This window comes from Fundulus heteroclitus, chromosome 5 (assembly GCF_011125445.2).
Source record: "Fundulus heteroclitus isolate FHET01 chromosome 5, MU-UCD_Fhet_4.1, whole genome shotgun sequence".
NCBI classification, from domain to species: domain Eukaryota; kingdom Metazoa; phylum Chordata; class Actinopteri; order Cyprinodontiformes; family Fundulidae; genus Fundulus; species Fundulus heteroclitus.
In genome coordinates this window covers 13,881,417-13,887,424 of record NC_046365.1, presented here as the reverse complement: position 1 = coordinate 13,887,424, position 6,008 = coordinate 13,881,417, and positions in this window count along the sequence as shown.

The window sequence follows — 6,008 nt, the reverse complement described above, 5'->3', positions numbered from 1 at the left end:
TGTTTGTCTGGCAAATATACCTGTTTTAAAAGTCAAATGCAGTTTTGTCTCGCCGGAGACTTTCTAGGTGCTGTGAATCTAAATCATTTGGAGGGGGAAAAAAAAACCTTCACCGCTGTCTTTTGTTACTTTTCTTTTTGCTTTTACTTGCTCAAACATCTTATGTCACCTAAAAACGTCTCACCTTAGCTTTTACCCAGCGGCAGGTCTTGCATGAATGAAGACCTTCGGAGAGCCATACAATGCTGACGGAGAAGCTGTATTTGTTTTCTTTTTTTTTCTTTTTTCTTTTGCTATTTGGTCGCACTCAAACGTTTCAGGTCAAATTTTAATGTCAGACAAAGATAAGCGGACTAAATGTGAAATTTTTAGAGGAACTGGACTATTCAAACCAACTGTCCTAAACCCTAACCTGGTGGTCCGTCCCTTGACGGCAACAGCTGTTAAGGGCTCACATTCAGAGCTGTGGACATCGTCTTTGAGGAGTTTCTGGTGAGGAGGAGAAGGAATTGTTCCCCCAAGTTCTCCCAGTGTTGAAGCAGCAAAGAAGCCCCAGACTATCACACGGTCTCAGTTATGTTTGACTGTGGGTATGATGTCCTATTCTTTATATTGTGTCAATATTGTGCAAAATGTAGTGAGATGCACACTTTCCAAAAATTGTTTCGTCTTGTCAGTCAGTTTTCCCAGAAGTCTTGGGGAGCAATGGAATGTGGTTGTTTTTTTAGACATAACGGGACACTGCCCGAGCTGTTTTTTTTTTCCCTCTATTGGCCTTTAAACTCTTCCATCGTCGCCAGTTTTGCATTTTACCACAGTTTCTTATTAAGTTTTCGAACACTGACCTCAACCACAGTGTGTTAGATGTTGTTCTAGCTTGCCGTACCCTGAATGAGTTGTTGATGAGCTCTTCCCATAATCTTGGTAGGTCGGCCACCCCAGGAAGGTTCATCACTATTCCATGTTTGCTCCATGGTGCACAGCAGTCCCAAAGTTAGACGTTTGCAACCTTCAGAGCCACGTATGGCTCTTTGAAAGGTCCAAAGTGACTTTGAATAACTTTGGCCAAAACTGATATAGAACTGAGGTTTATTTTAAACCTAAAAGTAATAAAATCGCACAGGTCTTTTAAGTACTTAATATTTGAGGATATAAATGGAAATTATTGGTAAAAGAAATCCTTTAGGTCTCAAACTACAAGCTTTTTTCATCTATTTATTTAAATATAAAATATTAAATTGAAGATAATCTTTTCCTTCCCTTTTTGAGAAAGTTTGAATTTTAAACCTAAAAATGAAGATGTTATTCATTCATTCAAAATAAGGATAAGCTATTTATTTATTTATTTTTATGGCCAGGTAGGTATTGCCTCTCTATCCCATGTTATGTAGTAGAAATGAGGCCAGACATGTTGCTTACTGCTGGCCACAGCCATTGACATATTTCTGTAGGCCTTTCCAGGGTGTTAGAGGATGCAAAACACACTTTTTTTTAATTGGGTGTTGAAATTCGGTAGATAAGGGTATGTGTTACAATTTGAGACCTTTTCGCCTAATTCATGTTGCCCGACAGATTCTTGGTATGATTTCTTTATTCTACAGATCTGTCACATAGATGAAAGGGTCTGTAAGGAAGCTAGTACTTTCCCACAGCAACATAACAGAGTTTTAGATGGTCAGTACAGGCCCCTAGCACCTAACCAGCAGTAGGTGTAGCAAATGTTTTGCTCAGACTTTTCTGTTGTCTAATTGAGTGGAATTCCTTCTTGTTACATACTGTGTTTATATGAGAGTCATCTTTTTGTTCAAGAAGATGTTATTTCACAAATTACGAAGCCACATTTCTTATTTCATATTTTCTATTTATTGTATATTGATGAACAAATCAATATCAACATGTCAGGTTAAGCCCAAAGACAAGTTTTCAGGGACTGCTGTTGTTTCTCTTGAAATAGCTCCGAGTTTCGGTCTCATCCGAGAAATGCATCAGAAACTTTTCTCTGAATCTAGTGACAACCGCGAGAAGACGCTTTTACCTTTTCGCTGCAGGCAATTCGAACTTCTCGTGAAAGCAGAACGATTTTTACAGTTGAAGCATTGTTCAAAACCAGCCTAAATATCACTTTTCAAGTCGTGCAGAATCTGAAAAGGTGCCTTGCAAAAACAGCCTTGATGAACCGTTCCCGACAGTTTATTCAGGTCGAAGTAATTCTTCAGACTATTGCATGCCTTTAACAAATTTTCTCTTCAGCGCTTATAACTCACGATGGCAAAATGTTCTGCAGGGTGTGCTTAACAAAAATTAATTGTGGACAAGAGAGCAACAAAAGAAGTGCCAGACTTTGAATGCTGATGCCTAATGCTTGAACAGTGATTAATACATTAAGGCTGTGCAGCTTAACAAACTAACAAATAAAAGGACAGAGTACAGTACTCTGACAAAGGTCAGGCACTGTACTGAAAAGGAGTTAGGATGTGGCCAAACAAACCTGAAGACAATCTGAAGAAATAGTCATTTTCTGGGCAAATTTCAGAGAATGCAAGAATGTAAAAACTTTTTCTTAAAGTCACCTCAATTTAAAAATAAACACATTTCAAGGGAACGTCGTGTTTGACTGAGATAGAGTTTAGTGATCATCGTCACAGCCAAAAGATCTACATGTGCGCCTATTGATTTCTTTATTATGTGTGCACAAAAGTGACTAATATGGTAATGTGACATTTACGCTGCATTTCATCTTAATGCTCGTCCCTATTTGAGTGTATTAGCTCCCTGTGTGAATAAAACGAGCCCAGACGATCAGCTCTATAAGAAAAGTCAGTAAAGAGTCTTCATGAGATAAATGTCACCCCGCAGTTTCGCTCGTCTGACTCAGGCATCGCTAATTCTGTTTAAAGAAAAGGTTACAGAACGACTGTGAGCGGATCTGAGATTTAACGTCCGGATGACGATTGATCTGTGCAGAGCCAGAGTGGTGAGGTGCTGCTTAGTGAGGATCATGACAGCAGCACTCCAACCTGGACAAAAGAGCTACGAGGTTGTTGAAGGAGCCCTGCAGAGCCTGCTTGGCCTCTTGGACGCCAGAGCCAGCTGATGGGTCATTGTACTAGTTCAAGTCAGTGCAGGTTGGACAAGTGGCAGAAAGACAAAAGGTCTGTAGGATGACGCCATGGATCGTGAAGGCAAATATTTTAATAGAAAACAAAGGGACTTCTAGCCTCTCATCTGGAAATCTTTGCCTCTGTTTGTTTCTTTTTAGTTCTCTCCTATTTGCTCGTCGTGCGTTTTTGCTTTTCTTTTCTTGAGTTCTCGGAGTCAGAAAATAAAACTTCCCATCTTTAGATTGTAAAACGTGCTCAGAGTAACACTGGGAATTTTTTTGAGAAAATGCTCAGGATTACCTAAATCAGCTACGAGTGATGTGCGATGAGCACAGATCACTGGTGCTTGACACTTTAACCAGTTTGCAATTTTCTTTTTAGTTTGTGTCGTTTCGTACCCGATGTTCAAACACAAATTGGAGCCGTTTGCCTTGGAAGATTTTGCACAAGCCATTCATCAGCTTGAACCTATCACGGCCGGCTGCTGTGCCAATTTGGTTTGACAAAAAGCTTAAAGAAATTGTTAGTCTGCTGCAGGGCCATCCAACTTCTGCTCCTTTGATTGTTTTCGCGTTGCATTCGAACACAGTTCATAGATGGTATAAACTTTGCCCTACAGCACAGGCAAGTTGACACAGATGGATGAACAGCCAGTAACTTTTTCTCAACAAAAAAAAAAAAAACTACGTGGGTGCATCCATTCATTAAGCTTGGGGCTATTTATTAATACAGAAAGTAGTTTGAATAAAAAGTTATGCCGTTTTCATGGCTGAAAATAGCCTATGAACTTTTTCTACACAAACAAAACAAAAACCATTCAGTCTCTAAAAATAAGGAAACTGTATGCCATTAGGGCATACGTCTAGGTTAAAATATATCGTAGAGGATGTATCAGGAGAAAAACTCTCAAACCTCTGCATGCTCAGCACTGTCCGAAAGGTTTTTGAAATAAAAATGAATAAACCATCACAACCTTCCCTCAATTTGTTCCAAGTTTCCCATCAAAACATGACCTCAAACTATCAGAAAAAAAACTGGTTATGTGTCTAATATTATCTGTTCACTGCTGTTATCATTTAAGCAGAACTAAATCAAAGGCTTCAAACACCAAAGCCATGGCACAATCAGAACTATGCCTGACCATGCCTGCCTTACATTTACGATCCACTTGAGGGCAGACTAGAGCAAATGAATCAGCATGAAACCTTGGCCTAGGAATGAACCAGTTGGATGGTAAGCTTAATTTTATCATCCATTTGTGCCCTTTCCCTACCTTCCTCCTGCCATTACTGGTGCCACTTCTTGTTTCCTGCTGCTTCTGCCTCACAGCAGAAAATGTTCCATTGCAGATCACTTCATTTTGTAGCCCAGAAATTGTCACTGGAAACAACCAAGAGCAAAAAAGAAATGTTCATGTGGGCAAAGGAGTAAAATTACCTACACCACGCAAGACTTAAATCAGTTTGTCCATTTGTCATTTCCTGCCCTGATTTTATATCTACGCGGTGCTCCTTTTAAACCCTTATAAATGAGATTTTAAATTTCAATGAGAAGCCACAAACATAGTCCCTGTAGAGAAACAATTTAATATTCATGTACTGAAATCATGATGCTTTTCTTTCTTTTTTGACTGTCTTTTTATTTTTTTTTATTTCTTCTTGTATTTGCAACAGTGGTGTAGGAGTTAGGGAGTTTTTCCTGTAACCAGCGTGTTGCTGGTTTGATCCCCTGCTCTGACCGTCTCAGTCGTTGTGTCCTTGGCAAGACACTTCACCCGCATTGCCTGTTTGCGGTGGACAGAGGGCCCATTGGTGCCTTGCCCCAGGGCAGCTGTCGCTACTTACATAGCTCACCACTGTACTTTGAGGTTGTCAGACTTGATAACGCGGGATACAAGCTATTTACCATTTTAGTTAAGTGTTTTCATGAATTTTGTATCAGACCCTTTTCTTTGTATTTTGGCTTTAATCTATTTGTGGCCCCACTGACTTCCATGAAATGTGAATATGAAATTAAAATTTAGCCACTGATATAAAAGAAAAAGTGACTTCCTGTTGGTAGTTAGCAATTATTTGTTACATAACAGCAGTTCGTGAGAGCAAAATATGAGTAAAGTGCTAAAAATTGTCTAGAATCATAAGTTTCAACGCAGCTATGTCGCATCACCCTGGAGGGTACGAATTCTGGCATGGCCAGAGTAAAAAAGCCATAATGTTAGACGGAACCATGTCGTGACCAAAAAAGTACAAGATGATCAAAACTGCAAAAGTGCTAAATGGTGAAGGGGCGAAATGACCAGCCTACCAACGACACAAGGAGGAATCACTACTAAAACAAATAAAAAAACTGTTCTAAAACAATAAATTTCAATTAAATGTGTCTTCATAATACATTGAAACATCTCACTTTGAAATAAACACACACTGTAATTTGTTTATCTGCACTAAATAAAATTAGAAAAAGTTGAAATAGCAAGGAGTAGGTCCAAAATGGGAGTACAAACATGTGCTGACCTGAGGTCTAATAACATCTTTTCTGTTTCAAATCAGAAATAGATCAGTGATTTTTAAAAGATAATGAAATTAGTATGTAATGTGTTATTGGTCAGCCAAAACTTGTATCCAATTTCAAAACCGATGATACATTTGAAATATATGGAGTGTTTATTGTAGGAGATTTGTAATTACATAGTACCTTGGCCAATTACTAGCTTAAGCAAGAAACTGTTTTAAATCCATTAATTTCTTAATTTCGAACTAATACAATGCCATCTTAATAAACACTCAAATTTACTAGAGTAGATCTTAGAAGAAACTAACAGACACGGTGTTACATTCTGCTAATACACAAGGGGACCAGCATAAGCCAGTAGAGAGCGAAAGATGCAGCTAAGCTACCACAAATTGA